This window comes from Pithys albifrons, chromosome 20, assembly GCF_047495875.1.
Source record: "Pithys albifrons albifrons isolate INPA30051 chromosome 20, PitAlb_v1, whole genome shotgun sequence".
Lineage (NCBI taxonomy): Eukaryota > Metazoa > Chordata > Aves > Passeriformes > Thamnophilidae > Pithys > Pithys albifrons.
This window is the reverse complement of record NC_092477.1, coordinates 10,607,612-10,632,606: the sequence shown is the minus strand read 5'-3', so window position 1 is coordinate 10,632,606 and position 24,995 is coordinate 10,607,612.

Here is a 24,995-nt window from a genome sequence, read left to right as displayed (position 1 = left end):
AGGCATAAGCTTTTCACTGCATTGACTCAAATATTCTCCCTGTCTACTTAAGATAAGGATTTAATCTGATCCCAGAGAAGACTCACCCAACACCATCTTTCACTACCTGCCCTCTCCTCTCGACGCCAAGGCATTTGCAGGGAAGCTTTTCTGCAGGGCTCAGCTCCTTCTTTACTCCACCACTCCTTTTCCCTTTCCAGCTCCTTTTGCTGTCACCTTTGCATTTTAGGCTCTGGGAGCATCCCAAGGCAAATGAACCTTGCACAGAGCAGGACTGAGGGGACGATGGCACCTCACAGGCTGCAGGACAGTCACACTGTCAGTGTGGTGCAGAGCTGGCACTGGCCTGCTCAGCCTAACTGTGCCTTGGTGTGAGCATCATTAGCATCCCAGCAATTAGTAGAGCTGTGCTGATTTGCATCCAGCTTGGAGTGCAAAGAGTTCCAGACCAGATGGTAAATTGTGTGTGTATGTTCCTGAAAACAATAGGAATGTATGGTGGGCTTGAATGGTGATGTACAGGATCTCTGGAATGATCCTGCTTGCCTGAGCTTGGGAACAAACCCTGGTGCCTCATGGCACAGTGTTCTGGCTTGACCCTCAGACCATTCCTGTGGGTGTAAAGGAGGAATAACCCCCCAACTGCTCAGCCAGCACAGATCAGGCTTGGATCAATCTCCTGATCCTGTTGTGCTTTATGTCCTTGAGTGAGTTACTGCCCTTCTGTGTCCCACCACTTGTCCAATGTGTAATGGAATTACTTGCAGCAGAACTGCCAGTATTTGGGATCTGGATCCCCTGTGCCCCTGGCATGAAAGTGCTGGACCACGTAGGCACCTGCCCAGCCAACACCAACTGCCTGGAAAAGCTCTGTCTCTTCCCAGTGTTTTGCCATGATTAACTGATGAGCTGTCAGTGCCCCATCAGCAGGTTCACATGTGCAGGCTGCCTGTCTCCATCCTGGACCTTCTCCAGACCTTGGTCCAAATGTGCTGGCTTGGACCCATCACTAATATCTGTTGTTCTGTCCTGAAATACAAATCAAGCTGATAAAGAGATTGTCTCCTAAGAGTACCCAGCAACATTTCTCCAGCTAAAAGTGAGGCTGTTCCCAAGGACACCCTGGAGCTGATGGTTGAAAGGTGGAGAACAGCTGGTGCCTCACCCAACGTGAACCCATCCCTTGTCCTTCCCTACAACATTCCTACTAAATTCATCTTCTCCTGGGATGAGAAGAGCAATGGCCCAGCCTTGTGTTGGTCTGGAGCAAGAAATGCTGAGTAAAATGTGCTGAACTCAAGAGTTCACACCTGTTTAGGAGCATCTCTGAAATCCCTGGGGTCCTCCCCATCCATATCCCAGGAAAAACTCAATCACCCTGATTACCCCTGGGCTCTGTTGACCCCAACCCTGCAGAGAAGCCCCACAGGCCTCACCACAGGTCAAAGCTGGCAGTGGGGATGCAGAGGAGGGATGCAGAGGAGGGAAGGGCCTCCATGGCTGGTAACCAGGAGCCCCCACTGTGGCCAGTGGTGGATGGAGCTGCTCCAGCACTACCCCAGGAGTCAGGCAGCCCCCAGGATCCACAGCACATACACAAACATGCATGGGATTGTTAGGGATCCTCCTCTCTTTCCTAAACTAACACCCCTCTGCCCATGTCCCAGCCCCTGGCTTTGGAAAGGATCCAGGAATGTGGTGGCAAACATGTACATAAACAAACAGCCAAGCTGGATTATTCATTATTACCCTGACTCTCCCTTTGATGAAGGCAGACAAAGTCACCTCTCTTTTGTGCGATGCATGTGTTGTCTTTGCTTTATTTTTTATTTGTTTCTTTCCTTGTAAAACTCATGTGAATAGGCCAGATGCTGTTGCCATAGCAACCCTCCCTCTTCAAGCAGCAGATGCCGGAAAAGGGTTTTGCAGTTTAATCCTCCTGGAAATCTCCCCATCAGAGGCTGCTGGTAGAAGATGATACTAAGAGATGCTCAGCAGCAGTGCTTGGCATATTTTAAGTCCCACGTGCTGCTTTTTGCATGAAGAACCTGCCCTTTCACCCTTTGGAAATGGCACATATCACAGCAAGAGCAGCAAATGTATCCTAATGCCTCATCATATATTTAAAGAGTCTTTCCCTGCACAGCTCCCAAAGCATTCCATGGGGAGTAAGATGAGAGAACAGCATCCTGTGCTTGATGAGTGGGGCAGGGGCCAGGGCAGCTGCTCCATCACAGCTATTCCAGCCCACCCCAAGTTGCCACCAGCAATCAGTGCACAGCTTGGGGTGTATAAATGAGTGCATTTCATTGAAAAAAAAAAAAAGAAAAGAGAAATCATTTGAGCTTGGCAAGAGCAGCTTCCCATTCTAAATCCATGGATCAGTAACTTGTGACTGACATGGTCATAATGGAGAAGACATTAAATGCTGTTTGAAACCAAAAGTGACCTGCTCTGATGCACAGTGACACACATATCCCTCTTTTTGCTGTGAAAATGAGGCCCTCCATGCAGGATTCCTGCTTCCCCTTCCAGCCCCCTGCTCTCCCTGCTTCCCTCACACCCCATCCTGCTTCCTGGGCTGTGTCTGCACTGTTGCATCACTCAAGCTCCTTAAGAGGATGGATGGAAAAGGCAGGATTTCAGCCTGACTTGTTTAACAAAGATACATCCATTTGAAATAAAAAGCTTAGGAGTGGAAGCCGGAATTTAACTGGTACAGAAAGAGCTGTTCAGTCTCTCTTGAAAAAAAAGAAAATCCTGTAGAACTTGACAGAAAGTAATAGCCATTGTATTTTGGCTTTTTCGTTGAACAGATTTTGTGTAGGCATAGCAGGAAACTTTGTGCTGATGGATTTTAACTCAGTTTAATTAAAGTAGTTGAAATGGAGTCAATTCCCTGCTTTCTAGTGCAGAAATGCACACAAAAGCAAAGGGCCTATTCAAGACAAACCACTTCAGTAGCACGTCTTCTAAAGGAAGGTTTTGCTTGTGTCATGTAGTCTGAGCCTACTTAATCCCAGATCTAACCCACTGTGGCAGGTTTCTCCAGGAAAAATGTGTTATGTTTCGTGAGGGTTGCAAAACCCAGGTAGAGTGAACTCAAAGGCTCCTGCAAAGCCACATCCTTCATGTTCCCTTTTCAGGCTCAGACATGGAAATAGTGAAGAGCAGAAATCAGGAGAAACTGGGATTAACAGTCTGAGCAATAATGAGAACATTTTCAATTCATGGCAAAGCTCTGTTCCAGTGCTCCCTGTTTGCTTTCCATCAGGACAAAGCTTTGCCTTGTCATTAAATGAAGGACATAGGGATCAGGACTCCTGGGCTCTGCTCTTAACTCTGCTGCTAATTTTCCATGTTTCTTCAGAGAGGTCACATACGATTAAACGCTCAGAGCTGGTGCAGGCTCAAAATTCCCTCTGATGTCAATAGGAACAACAGGTTTGCAGCACCAGTGGGAAAATGCAGCCTGTAAAGCATCCTCAGCTTCCTGGATGCACAACTCTCCTGCCCAGTGCTGTGGAGGAATTTATTTAGATTTATGGGAAGGAGCCCACAGCATTCCTCTGGTTTGCTGGGTTGGGGAACAAAAGGGAATGCAGCAACTCAGAGTCATTCTGCTGAAGAGGAGGAGACTCTCCCCCACCCCATCCAGGTCTCAACCCCATCCACAGCTGCACCAACAGCCTGCACAAATCCTGTGCCACACTCCTGCTGCCACCATGGCCTCCGGGCTTGCTGAACCTGCAAGAGTTTGGAGTACCTGCATTTAGTGACCTTGGGGCCATGGAGGTGTGCAGGGAAGGCACAGCCACATACCCATAACCATGCTGGCTCTGTCATACCCTGCCAGATGGCACTGTACCCATGACATGCTCCTTTTTGGCACAACAAAATGTCCCCAGTTACCACCACAACAAGCAGATAATTCCTCACATCAGCAAGTGATGGAGTAGAGAGCAAGCAGGAGGTGCAATGCCAGCTTTTCCACCACAGCTGCTCCGTGTCCTTCCCCTTGGAGAAGACCCAGCTTGTTATTTCAGGTGCTCCTGCCAGACCCCACTTGTTTTGAAACTGGTGGATAGAAGCAGCTCCTGACCCTGTGGCTGCAGCCCATGGGTTTTCTCTAAGTGATATCCTTGGCAGATAAATTACACCCACTTTAAGCTCTGCCCTGCTCCTTCCTTTGGGCTTTTCTTGATGCAGTTGCCTGGCAGAGGTGGGGCCAGAGCATGGGGAATAGTCCCACCTCTCACTGTCCATCATCCCTGGCCAAAGGGCTGCAGGTACAGCAAATCCTCCTCTGGGAAAAGGCTGTATTTACATACCTGCTTTTCAGAAATGGCAACAGGCTGTTTGAGAAACACAGAATTTTAATCACCTGGTCTGGGCTCGTGCACAGCTCCTGGGGCATTGCCAGAGGTTGGATATGGTGGCACCGTCTGTCCCTTTATTTGCAAGCAGTCAGTGGGAGTGATTAATTATAATGATGCCATTAGATTAAATATTAGGAAAAAAATCTTTCCTATGAGGGAGGTGAGGCACTGACACAGAGAATCTGTGGCTGCCACATCCCTGGAAGTGTTTAAGGCTGGGTTGGACAGGGTTTGGAGGAAACTGGTCTAGTAGAAAGTGTGTCCCTGTCCATGGTAGGGAGTTGGAATGATATGAGCTTTAAGGTCTCTTCCAACCCAATCCATTCTATGATTCTATGATTATATTTAATCCTTTTGCAGGTGTCAGCTGAACACTCTGGGGTGCCCCACCAGCTCCTGCCTGAGGCTGTGTGCCCAGCACTGAATTCCCTGTGCAGCATGGGTTGGAGATGTAGGGGAGAGGTGGAGGGGAGCAATGCTTGATCCTCTTTTGCCATCGAAATAACACGGAATTCATTTGTTTGAACAAATCCCAGGGAACTCCTAACTCCACCTGACACCGGTGTTTGAATCTCTGGGGTGTGCTTTGACCCACAGCTGGGAGCAACGACTAAAGGATGGAAATGAAAAGCAGCTTCCAGGAGCTTTACAAAAGGAGGTGAACCTTCCACCCTAAAGACCAATTGCAAAAACTGCTTATACCATCAAACTCTGCTCTGTAATCCATAGTACTCTTAAAAAAAAAAAATAGAAGGAGGCAACACAGGGCAGGCTGTAGCTGAGGCATGTAGCAGGCTCCTACTTAGCATTATTTATCACTGAGGATCTCCAGGCTGGGCCATGATGAATAATTCATTTTTCTGCTCAGAGGCTGCATGTCGAACCCAGCCCAGTCTGGCACCTCCCCGCCGTGTCCCGGCTCTTCCGAAAAAGCAACTTGGGCATCTCCCTGCTTGGAGTCCTTGGCCTCTTGGTGTTCATGTGAATGTGACAGTCTGGCGAGGGCTGGTGCTAAGTTTATCCCTGTCTGTGTGTGCCTGGGTGCCCGTGCTCCCTGCACATCCCCCGGTGCTGCGCCGCTCGAGCCTTTTCGCAGCGCTGCAGGTTCGGAGCTGTGTAGTTCGCTTGCAGAGCCAATTTCTACCAGCTCAGGAAGCAGCCAAGAGGTTTTAAAAATGAAGCAGAGGAGCCGTGTCCTTGTTCAAAGATCAGTCCCCCTGCCCTGGACCTGTCTGGCCCCAGGCTTGGGGGAGATGGAGGTGCAGCCCCTCCTCGGGGAGAGGAAGAGTGGGAGAAGGGAGGCAAGAAGAGGAGCCAGCAGCCTTTTATTCTGGGACCCACTTGGAAACATTTTCTAAAAGGGCAATAAATAATTAATAGTGGTTATAAGCATATTGCAGACACGAGGAGTTTTTGCTGCAGATGCCCATGAGGACGTTGTCAGTGTGTTATCGACTGGAGGCTGCACTGTCCACCTCATCGACTGGCTGGTCATTAAGACATCCATTCCATCCATTCATTAACTCCTTATGGACAACGAGCAGAATTTAATATCAAATGGAACGGCTGCAACCTCTCAAAATAGCTGAGCTCTGCTTTTAGAAGGCGAGGTTATGTCCTGAGTAGGAGCAGAGGCAGGGAGGAGGGAGGGGGAGCTGAGGCTGGTTGAACTGCTCCCAAAACCTGGCTCAGAGCTGGACCTGGAGCCTCCAACTCCCTCCCCCTGTGTCAGGCGCCATCGGAGGGCAGGTAAAGTCACTGTATCTTTCCCAAATCAATTCTCTTCCACTTAACTTTGTGGAGTCGACATCTTCTTCCATCAGTAACAGTAAATATATCCCATGCTGGATAAGACCCAAATGCTTCCAGAGGCATTTCCAAAGCTCAGAGGAAGGGTCTGCCCCACCACTCTGCACACTGGTTGTTGTTACTGCTTTCTCTCCCAGGCTTACTAATTGTTGCTGGGTGGGTTTGCACAGTGCCTGGGGATGCTCATGGCTGGCAAAGGAGCTAAAGGAGAGCTCAGGAAAGTTCCTTCCACGAGAGCAAGAAGACACTGATGATTTATTTCGCTCTCTCTCTGAGGTAATTATGTACCTAGACAGTCTTAAAATGTGTATTTCTTTTCTCCGGCAGACCAGAACAGCCTCTTTGGTTCCAGTCTAGCAGATAAATATGTATTTACACACTTTATTAAGATGGGTATTACTTTCCCACAGGACTGGCATAACTCTTCTGCTCTGGTATTTTATGTAAAACTGTATTTGTACATTAGTTTGAAAGATATATGACAAGTTAGATGGACCACAGCAGCCTTGGCCATTGCTGAGCACAGCTCGGGGAGTGATGTGTGAAGGCACGTGGAGGATGCAGGTGTAGATGGAACACGCGGCTTCCTCAGGACCTGCACTCCTGTCTGCCGTGGGAGGAGGAGATGGCCTTGCTGTGCTTTCATCTGTACTCAAAATGTTACCAAAAATCAGCATTAAAATGTCAGGCCAGCTCCAAAGCTGAGGATGGCAGGTGAAACTTCGTGGGCCAAATATGTCGCCGATGTGTCAGGTTTGGCATTTGGGTCTTCTGGATCTCAGGCAGTGGGATCATTATCATTGCCCCGTTATCTCCCTCTCTCCAGGCTGCACTTCCTGGCCATACTGCTCAGACCCTTGATGCAACAAGGGCTTCTGCTTTCCATGGAGGTTTGACTCCCCAAACAGTGGGATGTGTCCCATTCAGCTCCCACTCTGCAGCTGCTCTCCCAGTGGTCCATGGGGTGCTGGTGGCTCCTGGCAGAGCCAAAAGTGGATCACACTGACCAGGGTTTCTGATTACTGTTGCTTTCCCACAGGCTGTTTTTGCTGGATCCAGAAAGCAGAGAAACCATCCCTGCCTCAAGCATTGCAACACTCACCCTGCTAAGGCAGGCAGGATGGAGAAAAGGAGGGAGCTTTTCCTGTCCTGGAGGGCCCTGGGAGGAGGGAAAAGCACATTTTCATGCTGTTTCACATGCAGTAGAAATGTGGCTGGATTAACCCAATGAGACAGCATCTATAATATATTAATTCTTGTATAATTTCCTAAAGCTGCTTAACTGAGAACCTCAGTGCATTTAACACACATTAGTAGGTAATAGCAATTAATCTGAAAAATGGTCAGCAGTTCAGGCACAGGCAGGACAGGGGCTGTTGTGGTGTGGGGGTGTCTGTGGGTGAATTCCAGCCCAGGTTTGTTAGGGCTGGGTCTGCACAAGCCCTTCCTCACTGAGCCATGTCCCTGCATTCCCTCATCCCAACACCACCTTGGCTCTGCCCAGCAGAGCATTTCCACGTGTGCCTGATGTTAAGCAATGACTGTTCCTGCTGGCTTTAAGGGAACTATCTAATCTCCTTTAAATTAAGCATATGATTGGGTTTTGGCTAGATTGGGTCCTTGGACCTTAATCTCTTTATGCCCCACTTTCTCAATCTGTAAAATGGTAATTATCTACTTCATGGGGCTAAATTAATTTCCCATATTTCACTGATGCTCATTTTGGCAATATGCAGGTTGCCATTCTCCCAGAGATTGCAATTTGCATCCTGCTCAGCAAATTATGTGTTATATATCCATACACACACACACACATACACAAATCTAAGCCTCAGGGAAAAAAAACCTAAATGCCACCACGGCTGAGACAGGATGTAAGCAATAACAACAAGGACAGCAAAAATGCAATTCAGGGATTCAAAGGATTTAGTGAATGCAGAATAGGCTGAGTTGCATAAAAAAGAAAGTAAGAAACTCAGCTGAGTTAAGAAGTACTGAAAAGAATAAAGCATATCAAACAGGATGGAAAAGGTTAATTAAAAATTAACTTTTTTCAAGTACAGCTTGGGAGAGCTGATGGTGGTCAGTGCAGAGGGCTAGCAAAGAAATTGAGACTTTTTTTAACCCTTTCATAAATGTCAGGGGAAAAAGGAAAAGTAAGTGAGGTTTGTGGGAAAAAATTTGTCATGATCATGTCTCTGCTTTGTAGGATGTGGAGGGCTGTGGGTTTGGGGATAAGTTGGCAAATGTTACTTGTTCTGGGGGGAAACATGAAATGAAGAGGGGAAAAGGAAATTCCTAAAAATACCCCCGGGATCCCCTTTTCATTTTGGTGCAATAACCCAGGGGTTTGGTGCCTGGGACTTGGAGCACACAGTGTGGTAGGACCAGGAGATTTTGATTCTGTGCCTGCCACTTGTACATTCCTTGTATGTGTGAGGCTGCAAACAAGTAAAGATTCCATTAGGGATGAGGCAGTGGTGCAGAAATGTTGGGCAGATTAAATCTTGTTTGGTGTGTCTCTTTATCACGTCTCAGCCCAGCTCTCTGATAAGGTTTGAAAGGCTCTGAGCTGGAGCTCAGGGATCAGTAATGTTCATTAAGATAAAATCAAAGACAGGCTCCTGCTCCCTGTTTTCCAGAAGGACTCATTCCATATAAAGGTAAATAAACCCCCAAACCTTACGGAGTTATTCTCATGGGAAACCACAGGCTTTGACATCACGATTTTCATTTTCTCCTGCCACAGTCTGCAGAGAAAAAGAACAGCTGAGAGACCAGAAAGCAAAAGGAGTCAACAAGTTATGGAGCAGCATCCACCTGGTTGAGTCTAATTCCAGTGTATTGACTGGGCTCAGCTCCTTGGGGAATGCAGGAATGAAAAGAAAGGAGGAAAAAAAAGCAAGGTAATTGAAAGGAGTAATTCAATTTGGGAAGAATTATTCTCCTAATGATTTATGGCTTCATTAATGACTGATTGAACAAATGATTTTTTTTTTCTTAGTAGGAACTGAGGTTCTGGCTGGGAGGTTATTGGGTGTCACAGCAACACAGACCCACTTGTCTCCATTTAAATACTTGATGCTCTCTCTCTCTCCCTCCCCTCGGATCAATAGGATGTTTTAGCAGACGTTTTGTTGCAAACTTTCTTGGCTTCACAAAAATGTGCCCAGGAGCTCCAAGGAGTGACTGGGTGTTTAGTAATGAGACAGGGCAGAGATGGCACGAACACCTCACAGTGTCCTGTCCCATCCCTGGGAGTGTTCAAGGCCAGGCTGGACAGGACTTGGAGCAACCTGGGACAGTGGAACGTGTCCCTGCTCCTGGCAGGGGTTGGAACTGGATGAGTTTTAAGGTCCCTTCCAATTCAAACAATTCTGTGACCCTGTGATGATTGTTTGCTGTGTATCTTTTACACATTGATATTAGAAATAAACACAATAACTGAAGACTTGGGCCAGTTCTCAGGGCTCACACCAACACGAACACCTCCTGATTGCGAAAGCCCTGTGGGCACGAAGCTACTGGGTTAGCAAAGCGAGTTAAAATTCATGATCCATCGTTCAGCACTCTGGTGCCTCCAGGCGCAGCTGCACCGAGGCAGGCGCGTGTCCTTCAGCTCTTCAATTAAACAGCCTCCTAAAGTTCACACCCTGCTAATTGGTCTCAGAACTGCTTAGTGCCATAATTGGGGTTTTCCTGCTGGCAAATGTGCCACGCTGGGGCTGTACCAGCTTGACCTGGCTCGAGTGTGGACCAAAAGCCCTTTGGGTCATGAAATCTGAGACTGGAAAAGGGAAGGGCAGGAGTGGAAGGAGGGGATCAAACCAGTCCCTTCAACCGATCTAAATCCAGCCTGGAGTATCCTCTGGTCAGGTTGGGTGGTGCAATGGGGCTGGCAGAGGGGAGTGGACCCTGCAGCAGATCCTTCCTGGTGGGATTTGTTATCACCTGCAGTAATGAAGGTCAAAGCTCCTGCCAGTCAAAGCTGTTTCCCTTAGTTTAGCTGTAAGTTGGGAGAGCTGAACCATGGATTGACCCTGTTGCTATTGGAAATGGGCTCCATTCAGATGATATGCAAACATATTTAAGGGTTTTTTTGGTCTATTTGCAGGAGCAATATCAATTTGCAAGGATGAGCTCAATTAACATAACTCATTACTTTTCCACGTGTAACTGATGTCAAACAAACACCTCCTTTGGAGGGATTATAAAGGGGAAAATGCTTGGCCCATAAATGTTTTTGTGGCTGCTGTTGTGATATAACAGTGAAGATATTTTCTTTCCTCCTATAAAATGGGAAAATTCCCTTTTGCTAAGCAGAGAGGGAATTTGTGTGGGGGCTGAAGAAAAATGTCTTTGGCAAACATATTTTTTTTGCCATAGACACATGCTGGGGAACATCACTGCAGTCTGCACCCTCATGGCAAACACAATCTGTATTTTTATGGGAAAAAATACAGATTTTTTCCCCCTACTGAAAAAGTTGAAATAATTTTGAAGACTTTTAACTCAAACTTTTATTTTTTCAGGTTAATCCCTTCCTTGTTTGCAAATAACAGACCATTAATTCATTTTTGATAATACAAAATCACAGAATGGGTAAGGTTGGAAGGAACCCCAGTGGGACCATCTAGTCCAACCTCCCTGCTCCAATACTAATAAATGAAATTATTGGATGAAAGAACATACAGCTGAAGATGATTTAGGATGAGGAACAGAGTTGCCTCCTCTGAGTCATCTTGTACATTCCAGGTGCTGCTTGTTGGCCATAAAGGAGGAACCTGTTGCCCCTGCCCACACAGGGTGTTTTATATCCATTTTGGCATTTAGAGCTGTGTCTGCTGCCCACAGAATTAAAAATAGCACCCCAGCTGCAGAGGTGAGGGCAGGAACACTGGCCAGTCCTGGCACAGGGATGTAATTCCCAACACGACCAACCTCAGATACTTTTGGGGATATAAAGAAAGTAGTCAGTGGTCTCTGAAGTGTGGCTTCAACTGTGCTTATTTTCTCCTTGCAGAGGCTGCTTGCTTTCTTATGTGATACACATCAAAAAGGCTATTTTAAGTCATTGGATTGGTTGGTTCTTCTCTCTCATTTCTTTTTTTTTTAGTAAAAATCAGCTCCCACACCACAAAATTGCTGCCTGAGTGCTGGGTTGCAGCAAACCCCAGTAATCTTGATCAGGCCTGATATAAAATGACAACTGGGGGTATCTGTGGGCTTGCTTCATTTGCTCTGTCAAACATCATAAACAATTTGAAGGATTTTTTTTTTTTTTTTACCTTAACAAAATGTCAGCAGTGTTAAAAACTGAAAGGGGCTCAGCCAGGGAGTGGACAGCAAGGTGTTTATAGCAAAAAAGGAAAGGTCATGGCTTGGTTTCTCTGCAGGTCTTTGTGTGCTGTGTGTTGTCCCCACGGAGTTTTGGGGTGTGAACTGCCACTGTCCCACCACCGAGCCCCTTCCTGGAAGGATGGAGGGGAAAACTGAACATCTCACTGTCCTTTGAGCTTGACCACTCATTTTATTACTGCCCCAGAAATATTTGCACATGTGATTTTTGGCTGTTTTTTTGGCCTCAAGTAAATACAAGGAAAGGGAAAACATCAGTGATGGGCTGTGTGTGCTGGTGAGAAGAACAGAGCCCCACTGTGCTGGGGGGCTTTGACCTCTCTCTGCTTATTCCTTAGCTGCTGTTTTTTGGCTATCAGGTTGCTCTGGGATCCTGAAGCATGTGAGGAGGTGTCCTCTCAAGTCTTGTTTGGAGAAAAGGAGTTTTTTTGACAAATCTGAATAGCAGCAGGAACAGGTCACCCTGCCAGAAGGATGCTGGGCTCCAGCATATTCAGCCCAAACACCCAAGGAGAGCAGGGAGGGGAGGTGGCGGGTTCTCTGTGATTTTTTTGCCAGCCAAATTGATGTGAGAGTACTCTAAAGGGCTTGGGCACCTGCTTGGGCACTGCTCCTGATGCAGCTCTTATTAATTCTGGCGGCAGGGATGGAGCGGCAGCACTGCTGGGTCTGTGGCTCTCTGCCAGCTCCTCACTCGTGCTGGCTGGCTGGCTCTGAGAAAAGCCCTTCAGAAATGTCCTCATCTTCCTCACCTGAGCCACCAGCAGCAGGTCATGGTGTTGGATTCTGTGCTGCTGGTCATGCTGGGGGTCAGTGCCCACGCCTGACACATCCAACCTCGGCCACCGGCAACACCGACCTGGTCCTGCTGCAAACACAACGGGCTTGCTTGGACATGGGGATGTTTTTTCAATTAAAACAATCCCCCTTCCTTTGCTCCTGGTCTCAGAGGAGCCTTGGAAATGTTCCTGCACTTAACATTGCGTGTAATTATGGGCTGGCTGGGAAAGCAGCCCTTGATGTACTTAGCGGCATCACCTTCTGATTTTCCAGGCAGCACTTACTAAGTAGGAAAGGAGGAGAGGCAGGAATCAGCCAAGCTTGGTGGCAGCCATACATCATGCTCAGTGGGGTTTTTATCCCCTCCATTAGGCTGGAGCATGGAATGTGTGGGATGATGCAGAGCTGGGCACCACAAAGTGTCCCCTGAGTCGCTGTGTTTGGTGGCACTGCCATGGTCCAGCCAGCCCTTGCTGGGCTTCTGGAGTCCTGCTCTCCCAAAGGAGGCTCCAAACAGCTTTTGTTGAATTTTGCTACAAGCACCAGTGAGAAGAAATGCCAGAAAACAGGGTCTTTGGGGATGAAGTTTCAGATTTTGATCCATGAGCCAAATTAAAAGATTATTTTTCCTCTCAATAAACAAATCCCCTCTTCCCCTTCCCACTTGCTGAGACATCTGCTCCTCTGAAAAGAGCTTGCACCACAGAGAAATCCCCCCTGCCGTGTGTCCTACTGTCCTCTCTGCCTGCTCTGATTTGCATCTTTTATATTTTCTTTGGATTATGCTCGTCAGATCCCGTGCTTAGATGTGGTAGCAGAGCCAGGGGGGTTTGTGTTATGAAATGCTGTTAACCTTTTGCTGTTGTTTGTCTTATACATCCCCATGAGCTGCTGATGCTTCTTTTGTTTTCTGAGAGGGAATCCTACAGGAGTGCTCTCAAACACGGCATGGAAAGGAGAGGGATGGAGGGAGGGCTCGGGGAAGGAGCAGCTCTGTGGGGCTTCAGGCCTGGAGGTCAATGCTTGGAGCTTTTGAATCAGGAATGATCAGAAATGTTGAGAACTGGGTTTAATGGGCAGCCAAGCGCCCAGCCCGGGACTCGAGGGGCAGCCTTGAAAGGAGGTAAAGCCACTGAGTGCTGGGTGGATTTCCACACTCCAGCAAGTGATTCCTGACCACCTAAACTGGTTTGTTCTGGTGCTGGGGGTCCCCCAGCCCAGCACTCACTCATTCATCTCAGCAAGAGCTCTGGGTGCCCCAGGGGCTGGCCCAAACCCAGCAGCTTCCAGCACTCCTTTAACCACCCATTTACCCTCCAGACACACTCTGGAAGGGCAAAATTGACTTTATTCTGCCAAGCCAGTACATTTTGGGACTCAGGACAAGGCTGATGACAGAAACTCATCCCTGCTGATGGCCCTTCTGCTGCAGCACTGTCAGAGAAGCCCCTTGTCAGTGGCCCTGTGTCACTGTCCCCGTGTCACTGTCCCCATGTCAGTGTCCCTGTCCTTGCCCCAGGATGGCACCCCCTGCCCACCTCAGGGACTGAGCTGTGTTTTGAGGCTCCTGGGACATCTGTACCTAGTGGGGAGAAAAATGTTTTCCTCTAAGGTGGCTGCTCCTCCATGGCCACACCAAGGAGCAGAACTTTGGCTCTGCTTTGAACTTCTGCCTTTTATGTCAAGGCAGATGGTGGTTCTGATCAATGGAAAATGCTGTTTTATTTCAGTCCAAGTTTTCAAGCTCCTCCCTCAAGCCCTCAAAAGTCCCATAATTACTTATTGCCCCTTCTTGGGTTTTTTCCTCTTCCCAGACAAGAAAACCAAGAGAAACCCACAGACCTTGGACCAGACCTACAGTGTGAGAACCCATTGCATTTTGAGGGAGCAACTTGGTGCAGAGAAGGCTTTCCCAGTGAGAGCCTCGTGCCTTCCTGCTGCCTTTCCTTCCCTGTCTGGGCAGATGGAAGGCAGCAGCTTTTTAATTATTAAAATTAGTGCATCCTTGAAATCACGTAGCATGCTTTTGGCTCTGCAAATCACTGCTTTCGTGAGAGAGGAGCAGTAATAAAATTAACCGACAGAGAGGAATAAACAAGTGGCACAGATGTAAATATTATATAATCTGCATTTCCTAAAATATCCCTGGCTTGGCATCAGGAGTGGGATTCAGAAGAGAACCAGAGCAAGGGTGCTGATAGAAAACAAACAGTAATGGCAGGCAAATAGTAATTAATCGTTGTGTAGATGGATATTAATGTTTGCATTCAACCTCTTTGCCAAACCCTCAAGGTTCTTTTCATCCCCCTGGCTGTGTCAGGGAGAATTGGGGAAACTGAGGCAGGTGGGAAGCTCCCAGTGCTGGGCTGTTGGGGAAGGTGTCACTGAGCACTTCCAGGTTTGTCTCCAAGGCTGGAGCAGATTTTTAGGTGTTGCAAAGTGACAGGAGTCATTTTAAGCCAACAAAGGGGGATCCCAGCCCGTGCAGGGAGCCTGTGCAGCCCTTCCTTTGCTTTTGGGGAATCCCTTGATGCATCAATGCTGGAAAATATCCCATCCTGCTTTCCCTTTTTGCATTGCATCATCTGATGCTTTAATGGGCAAATTAGTGCCAGGTCAGCTCCCGTATTTATGTCAGGTAGTGACTGCAGAGCACCAGCCTACTCTGCCCAGGTCTGCTCCAACTCTGTCACTGCTGTGCCCATTTATCAGCACATTTATCACATTTATTGAGCAGTTGCTGCTCCCTGGGATCACTCCTGGCCTGGGGAAGCCACGGTGCATCATGAGATTTAGGACAAAACACTTCCAGGAGCAGCATTCCATGCATGACAGGACACCTTGCTGGGCTCAGTGTGGGGAAAGGGAGTTCCTCCAGCTTATTGAGATTTCTTGCTCTTTGTTTGGAAAAACTCAGAGGACACTTACACCAAACCACAGGGACCAGACACAAGTCACTGCAGGGTCATCCGTGGGTGATCCCAGCAGGTTTAAGGGAAGGATTCCTTGGCACCCAACTCTCCTTGGAGCATCACACTTTCCACTTGCTGCTTGGAAATCTAAAGTGGTGTTTGTTGTAACGTGACAATCTCTCTTGAATGTCTCATGTTTGAAGTCACATTGGAGAGACATGTCCCATCTGGTGAGTCACAGCCTTCTCCTGTCACTCAGTTACCTGCGGGGCCTCGCAGGAGGAGTGATGACTAACCCACACAGAGTGACACATCACAGGCAAATGTAAATATTGCCTTTAGTTTCTGCCTTCTGAAGCCTCCAGAAGAAAATTAATTTCATTTCAGTTTGAAAACATGAGCCAGCCTGGTGTTTTCTGCTGTGGCTGGGAGAGCAGCTGGGTCAGCCCTTCTTGAGCAGGTGGTGATGGGGAGATGCTGCTGCTTCCCATGGCTGGCCCTGCCTGCTGGCAAAGCTGTTTGGAACAGCACCTGGCTCTGGTGCTCAGAAGTGCATCCTCCACTCCCCTGCCTGCAGGCAGTGCTGGCCACGCTGCCTGCAGGCAGACCCAGGGATCAATAGCCCAGGAGATCAGCTCTGGCCCTTCTGCGTGAGGGGGATTCACAACAGCCCTGATCAAAAGCCCTGCTTTAATCTGGGAGATAGCAGTCGATGGGAAATTAACTGTGCTTTAGGGCCCCATTGCTCCAGCAGGAAGGGGCTGCTGGGAGGGATGAACTCATTCCTGCTCTGTGGAGGAATCAGAAGGGTCTGGTCCCAGCTGGCTCCATCCTCTTTGATATTTTTTTGCTTTTCTTTTTTCCCTCAGACTGCAGACAGCTCCTGTTCCATAAGAACGGTGGGTGCAGGGGCGGGTGCAGCCGCCTCCACGCTGCAGTTGATGTTCTCCTCTCATCTTGGTGCTCCATCAGCACGAGAGGGGTTGAGGAGGAGAGAGAGGAGATGGGGAGAGGTTGGGACATTGAACTGGGATGTGGCTCCAGCCCCTTCCCAGCCTCCTTCTTTCTCATTCAGCAGCAGTGATGCTGCTCCCAGTGCCAGCCCTTGCCAGGGCCCCTCATGGCACTGGTGGTGCCCAGGACCAGCTCACACGGAGGTGACATTCATTGGTGTCAGGTCAGGGTCAGTGACACCAGGACACCAGTGCTGAACACCAGGAACAGTCCTCACAGCAGAGGGACAGAGCTCCCAGAGTCTGTCTCATACTCTCTGAGTGTCTCCCTCTTCCCACGGGCTGTATCCAAAGTAAGCCCAGGCACGTGTGTGAACACTTTAAATATGATTCCAATCTTGTGTGAGACACAATTGCTGCACATGAAACAGGTGAAAGACCATGTTCCCCCAAGGCATGCCCTTCATCACATTCAGCTGACGAGCACTGAGCATCAGAGAAAGGTGAAATCAAAAGAATAAAGTACATGATTATAGACAGCATAAAATCCTTTGCAAAATTGCTTCAATTGCCTTTGAAGCTGCTGCCAGAGATGCTATTTCCTTTTGTGTTATTACTGTTTTGAAGGGAAAAAAATCTGTATTCTCCCCAAACCAGGTTGCTGCTGTACTCTTTGTAAATGCCTGCCATCTCATCAGCGCCACATTAAACCAACATTTTGAATTCAAACCAACTATGCAAGTGGATAAATGGAGTAGTAATGGCAGGAATTAGCAAGCAGGGCACAGGATTGAGGCAGCAATGATTTACGAGACTCAGGCAGGAACAATCAAAGGCATCACATCACTTCTGTGCTGCACTGTGTGCACCGATTTGCATTTTATTTCTGACAGCTGGATTTTAAAGGTAACTTCTCATCTGACTGGTGAATAGATGCTGCCCTTTTTTTGTTCTTAACTGAACAAAATGGTTAGGAAATGGGTTAGAAGACTGGAATTTGTCCCTTGAGCTGTTGGGGTGTTATGCAGGAAGCAGCAATCTGAGGAGCTGATCCTGCTGAGACACCACAGTGTAACAATTACACAGTCACACTCCCTGTCACCATCCCTGGGCATTTCCCAGGTCTCTGCCCCTTTCCATGCCAACCACTGCCATTGCCCAGCACTGGACACCCTCCACTCATCCCCTGCTGCCATCCCTGCTGGATTTCCCACACTGCCACAACCAAACCCGTGTGTGCCCACACTGCTTCCCTTTTCAACCCCAACTCCCTGCTGGTAGCAGCTGGAAATCCCACAGCAGCATCCCCAAGGAGCAGCAGTGCCAGTGATGGGCTTGGGACCATTCCTGTAAGGTGGGAAAGGCCTGGAGGTGCCCACAGGTGCTGCAGTGGGAAGGACCTGCTGGAAAAGGGGTTCTTTTGGAATCCCACTGCCCAAGGGAGCCAGGGCTTCTCTGGGGGTTCCTCTGAGTTATTCTGAGTGCTAAGCTTGTTTCTGGGGCAGCACATGGAGCTGAGCCATCCCTGTGGGAAGGGAGAAAGCCAGGAATGTGCTGGACTCTTTAACTGTTAGAAAAGGCTGACGGTCAGTGGGTGTAAATCACCAGTGCCATTTTCTCCAGGGTTTTATGACAATGTGCTGCTGTGTATAAAACCTGATCAATGGACTTTGTGGGAAGATACTAAACAGAGCTGTGTGACCTCAGTGGCCTTGTGCCGGTGGCTGTGACTTCAGTGACAAGATGTGCTTTGCTTCCATCGACTGCTGAAATGTGGCTCTGGCATGGGAATGTGGGAGGTGCTTGGAGAAGGAAAATATGTGAGTACTCGGGGTAAAAGAGGAGCCCCAGGGCCTTGAGCCTGCTCCTTGCCATGATAGATGGTGCTTCTGCAGCTCCACACCACCAGCATCAGCTTGCAGAGCCTCTTTGTTAAAGGAGGCAAAGAAACCCCCACATTTCTTTTGTTATCTGCCATAAGGAAAAATAGAAATCCCACTTTGGGGCTGAGTGACAGGATGATTTGGGGGATTGCTCAGCTTTCTTTCAGGTCTGAACATTTTGGAGTTTCATGCCCTGGTTTTGCTGAGCCCTCACCTGATGTGTACCTTCATCTTCAGCCCATAACTGCTTTTCATACGTGTCTTGACTGAACTCACCTTATCACAAACCTCTCCACTCCTTCAGTTCATCCATACGGGGGGAAATCAATAGCAAGCACTTAAACTTTCCTCCACCCCGACTGCTCAATGGTCTTTGACAGAAAAATAAAATAAAATAGAATGGAATGAAATAAAATAAAATAAAGTGAAAACTATCAAACCTTTTCTTTGCCAGACTCCACATGAGCTGAATCCTGGTATGGTCCCACCGATGCTGGAGGGACCCTCTGAGATAACACTGATTTTGCTGACTGGTGGTGGAGCTGAATTTGTCTTGGCCCTTGGGCTCTGCCTCCTCCCTGATCTCCTTGACTTTCTGCATGTCCAGACTCTGCCTCTGTCCCTCAATGGACTCAGCAAACGCTGCTGGGAGGACCCTCACACTCATCCTCTGTATTCAACACAACTTTCTCCTTACACAGGAGGGGACAGTTTGGGCTTTTGAAACACAAGGCAGGTCCACAGTTTGGTGCAGGATGCTCATCACCTTGAGAGGTGTTTAGAAAGCTGAAATTAGCAGAAGGGATGGGGTTTGTTTTCCAGCCCCAACCCTGCTTCAAACTTCCTCTTCATGCAGGGGCAGAAGCCAATATTTGCTCTTCAGGCTCCCTCATGCTCCTGCATGCATTTCAGCCAGCAGGTCCCTTCACCTGCAAACAAGAGGAATGTGAGTGCAGTCCCCATCCTTTCCCTCTCCTCTTCCACCTCGTTTCACCAGACTGAGATTTAAACAGGCATATTTTTTCACTTGATTTTTCCACTGCTCTAGAGGCTAAAACAATGCTACAGCAACAGCTTTGCTTCATCATCTGATGTTGCTGCACCCACAAGATGCAGAAAACAAAGGAAGGCAACCAAATTGGAATCAATAGCAAGCACTTAAACAAAGGAAGGTAACCAAAATGGGCATTTCTGTGCTTGCCAATGTCCCCTTCCCTGGTACTGAGGAGCAGGCACGGAGCTGAGAGGTGAGAGGGTCTGTTTGCCCCTTGTATTTATCCAGAGCTCCCAGGCTGCCCCTCTCTTCTCTGAAAGCAGCAAACACACCTCCCTTCCCTTTGCTTTCAGCCTCCTAATGCCTGTCCCACCTTCACTACTCACATCTACAGATCAGGTCTGTGGTCTCACAGTGTTAGGAAGGAACTTCAGAAGGTCCCAGATTTCAAAGGCCAGTGGGGACAAACGTGCAAGGCCCTCCCTGCAGTCAGGCTTTGAGCTCCACAGATCAGTGGTGAACCATCCAAGGATATGAACTCAACTTCGGCTTTGTCACCTGCTCCCTTTGAGGAGGAAGAGTGAGGGGAAGTATTTAACTGTGGATACAGATGTACATCAGACAGCCCTTGATGTCACCTGCAGACTGGGGGATGTCACTTCACAGAGACACTGATCTACCCAATTCTGCTGCCATGCAGATGGGAAAAAGAGTGTTGTAGTGATTTCTCCTCCAAAACCCCTCTGAATAAATGCTCTCATCTAGACCAGAAGTGCCATTCCCCCTAAAAGTGGGAGGAAAGGAGAGAACTTCAACATTGAAATGTAAAGACAATAAAAAATGTCCTTTTTTTCCCCCTCACAAAATGGGGAAATCTCTTCTTTCATCTAAGATGCTCATCCCAGGAATCCATCCTCCTTTGCAGGCGTGAGGAAATTCATCATGTGGTTCTAATTTATGGTGCTCAGCAGATTTGCAGGAAATGAAGGCAGCAGCAGACACAGGGAGGTGGCTGGAAAAGGCTCTCAGCTCCCTCCTGGCTCTCACACACACGAGCAGGAGCCGTGAGGGACCTTGAACACCAACACAGAGCTTGAGATGGGTTACGTAGGCACCTACCCTGGAGTAATGAGGATGAAGGTGCAGTATTGCAACCTTTGTGTCTAATAAAAGGAAATTTATTCAGAAGGCACCCAGAAAGTCAGACCATGACAGTATCTACCTCAACTAGTTGCTTCCTGATCCGAATCTCTAAGTGGCAGGAAAAAGATTACAGCTCCTCATCCCACTGTGGAAACAAATTTAACTGGGACAGTAGTGCTAAAACATGCTCAGAAAAAATACATTTGGCACTGCCCAATGGAGGTGACAGGTCCCACACTGGTCCCATAGAATCACAAAATAGTTTGAGTAGGAAGGAACCTTAAAGCCCATCTTGTTCCACTCCCTGTCATGGGCAAAGACACCTTCCACTATCCCAGGTTGCTCCAAGCTCCCATCCAGCCTGGCCTTGAATACTTCCAGGGATGGGATAGCCACAAGTTCTCTGGGCAACCTGTGCCAGGGCCTGCCCACCCTCACAGGGAAGAATTTCTTCCCAATATCCAACCTAAACCTCCATTAGGATGATCAAGATTTGCAAGGATGGAGGGATTGCAGGGAGCTTGAGCTCAGGGCATTTCACAGGCTGCCACATCCCCAGCCCTGCAAGGTCTTCATGGTTTATTTTTTTGCTTTCCTTCCCCTTTCTGATGCAAAGCATCCCCACCATGGGGATCCCTGATTAATGTGTGAAGGAGCAGGAGCAGAGGAGCAGCAGATGAATACACATCGTGCCTTTTCTGCAGGTACTTCCAATGCAATTTTGCTGATGAGCTCTTAAATCTCTTTTTGTTGCTGCTGAAGTGTCCAACCATCCTTTCAGGTAAATGCAGAGCTGGTCAGGTTTCCTGTTCCTTGGCCGTCCCTGCTCCCAGGTCGGAGGGAATGGCTGTGCCAGGAGCGGTTTTTGGCACTCCCTTGGCACTGGCTATTGGTGCCATGGCAGTGCCACACTTCAATTCGGGTGAAATCAAACCTGTCACAGGGAAGACGTTTGGCTGGAAGTGACTTTTCCCAGCAAACGGAGGGAAATAAAGGGCAGGCAGCTCTGTCAGAAACATAAAGGTTTCATCAATTCTTGCTTAACTCTGCAAACCTTTCTCGGCTAGAAAGTTTGCAATTATTACCTGGATCAAGACAGCTTAATTAAGCAATTAGGATGTAAAGTTAACAGCCCTTGTGGAATGAGTTGCAGAGCTTTAATTTCAGAGTTGCTCGTGCATGCGGGAGAATGACGGTTTGGGAAAAGGCAACTTTTTTTCTTTTCCTTCCCTCAAAACACAACCACCATCGAATTAATGGGATAAGGCACATCCACAGGCACTGATGGGAGTTTTGCTTGAATCAGGATGCAGCAAATCACTGAGCAAAGCCCCACCACCAGCCAGAGACGATGGCTCCTTGGAGAGCCTGCTGAAGGCAGGACGTCTCTCAGACCGACTTAAAGACCCTCCTGTGGCTTCCCGGGAACCACACAAGTAAACAAGCCAGTGAGGTGGCTCCAGGGAGTGATGTGCTGGACAACCTCCAAAATCTACTGAATCGGGGCTGCAGCTTTCTAAGGATTTTCAGCCAACAGCAAACAACAGCCAGAAGGGGCAGCCAGGGTCGGGATGCAGAGTCAAGAGGCACAGGACACACGCCTGGACATGTGCCTCATTTGCAAGCTTTCTCCATCTGTTATGGGAAACTGTGGACATTTTGGCAGCAGCAACACCCCTTTATCACAGCCATGAAATACTGTTGGAAAAGGAATGGCATGAGCAAGTTCCCCACCTTCACCCTGGTGGACCTGACTCAGTGTCCTGTGAGGAGGACACCTCAATGTCATGGCCAGCAGTTCTACACAGCACAGCTCCTCTTCCTGCTGCTCTGGGGAAAGCCTGGATTTTAAAGAATAAACCTAGCAGGTTTGTAAGCTGCTTAACCTCCATCTCTGGTGACCTAGAAACACCACAGCTCCCTTGGTGTCCCCTGTGCTCACATCCTCCCCTGCCCACGGATGGATTTGACAGCTCCTGATGCTTGGAAAACAGGCTAAGCCCGAGGCTGAGCTGAAGGAGTGTAACATGACTGGGGAAAGTATAAAGCTGAGTGATTTTTGACTTGGGTCATAAAATCTTTATGGTAAGTAAGACGAACCCCTTGAGGCTTGAAATTGTAAAATTCTGGTTCCGGGCTGTTGGTCCTGGAAATTAAATTCCCATTCTGCAGTCTCAGAGGTGCCTTATGCAATGCCCAGTGGTACCAACCAGGAGTGAGGAGTGATGCTCACTAACCTACATCCCACCACAACCACTGGGTAACAGCAGGGGCTTCTTTGGTTCAACATCCATTGGGCTGGAGAAAAGAGGAAAGAATTATGGGTTTGGAGCTCACAGTAAAAACTATCAGTGAAGTGTAAACTCTGAGAATATGGATATTTCTCCACTGCTTTCACTCCTGCAGTTAATGGCATGAATCCTCCAACACATCCATCTAAATGTGTCTGACAGAGAGGCCTCCAGCTTGGACTCTCACCAGTTCTGGTGGTGTTTTTGTTGCTTTGATGGGTTTTGAGGTTGCCCTCTGCCTTTTGGGGTCTGATCTAATGGCAGCTGCAGTCAATGGGAACCTCACTAAGGACAATTAGATGAGCAGAAGGATGAGAAAGGAAGTGAGTTTCCATCTCAGAGTATTAATTTAAACTGCTCCCTTGGGGCTGTCCCTTTAAGGAGGCCTAAAATCATAATTAAAGACTGCAGGCACAAAACACGACTTTTTCTTAATATCTTTGAGTAATTAAAACTGTCAGTGGGGGAGGATTAGCACAGGTTAGACACAGTATTTCAATTTAAACTTCTTCCGATCCCTTGAAGTTTCTACTTATTATTTTTTTAACAAACTTTAGCTACTGCAGATCTGCAAATTAGACCCAGCAAGCTCCAGCACGTGTGAGACATTGCTGACATGTTTGATTTGAAAGATGATGGGCTGATGGAATAACCTGAGCTGTGTGGACTGAGGATCCGGCCAGAAATATGCAGATATGGGAAAACTGATCTTGACTGGAATTAATGCTTTGAAAGCAGTGGATACAAGGCTGAATTAGCTGAAGTTTCCAGCCAGAGGTGTCCAGACATGCTCCTGCCTCCATCACACACCCAACAGTCACCTTCAAACCGTGCCCAGTGCCTGGTCTAGACCTGAAGCAGGATTGTGTTTCCCTGTTGTGGAAGGGAGGAAAACAGACGGCCCAGGGGCTGGACCAGCAGAAAGCTGAGAGATTTGGACAGAAGGAAGACAGAGGTTTTAAGCACAAAAATCAGGATTTGAGTAAGTTGCAGTGAAGCTCAGAAGCATCACCAAGAGCTTCTAAAAAACAGCTCAAAAAGTGACTGTCCTGTTGATTACACAAAAATAGGAGGCTGGTGCTCACTGATGCTGTGATGGTTGTGCAACCATGGGTTGCCCGGGATGGTTCTGCTCCAGGAACACCCCCAACCTCAACACCTCTGTTTCCACTGGCCTTACTCACCTGGGAAAGAACAGCCCTGAATTCAGCAGATAATGATGAAGCATCTTTAGACTCCCCTGACAGAAAACCACTTTAATAATCTATAAGACACGGTTGGTTGAATAGGGAAAAAGCCAACAAGAGCACAACAACCCAAATCAATGCTCAATACAACCTATTATTTGTTTCCTCCAACAGTGCTACAGGACAACTCCTTCCCCCCAGCTCCATCTCGCCTCAGAAACACCACAGATCTTGTACACAGGGAAATTTGAAATAAAACACCCAGATGCCCATTGGCTGCCTTGGGGAGACAACATCACAAACATTTATATATCATTGGACATTCCAGCTGGAAATGAAGCATCAGCTGTAATTTGTCACAGCGAAAATACAGCAGCATTTTTCATTCTCTGTTCCCCCTCTTTCTGCCCATCAACAAAAGTGGGTGGAAGTCAAAATTGCTGAGCAAAAATGTAATGTATGTACATAAGGAGAGGAAGCAACGACTGGGATTACAATTTATTGCAGAGACCGTAGGCGGCGTGTGTGATTGCCCACAAGGAAATTGCCAGAGATGCAGATATTTTGCAGAGCTTCTTATTTACTTTCTTCTTTACTTCGCAAGAAAATAAGATATTCAATAAGAGTTGGCAATTTTCTCACATGCAGCCTCCAAACAGCTCTCTATTTTTGATGATGAGTAGTAATTCCAACATTTTGCCCTAAAAAAAAACCCCACTGTGCACACAAAACCACCCAATCTTCCACATTTTATATTTTCCTAATGGAAAGGGTTTATTCTAGTAAGAAATTACCCTTCATTTATGAAAAAAAACTTTTGATTGCTTAAAAAAAAATCACTGCACAGGCTGAGCCATAGCAATGTGTGGTATTGTATTGCTGAAATATCCCAGCTCTTTTTGGGATCTCTTTAATATTGATATAAGAGTCAGACATATCGATGGTCAGGGAGCTTGGGAGAGCTGTGAAATATCCATCCCATTGGCATCTGTCTTCCTTAACTGCATTGACTGGAAACATCAGATGCAATTGCTTTGAGAGGTGGTCCAGAATGACAATTTGGAGTGGGGGAAGATGGTAAGACGGGTGAGAAGTGAGCCCAGCCATGTGGATTGTCTCGGGGAGAGGGTTGGGAGGCATGGGTGGCACTCCCAACCAGCTGTTCAGGGATCAAAGCCATTTGCAAAATCAGATTTCCAGATGGTTTGGAAGCAGGACACCACCAGGGCAACCCACCCCAGGCTGTCAGCAATGAATATAAATGGTGCTGAGTATCACAGTGCTGAGAGGAGCATTTATCCTCATA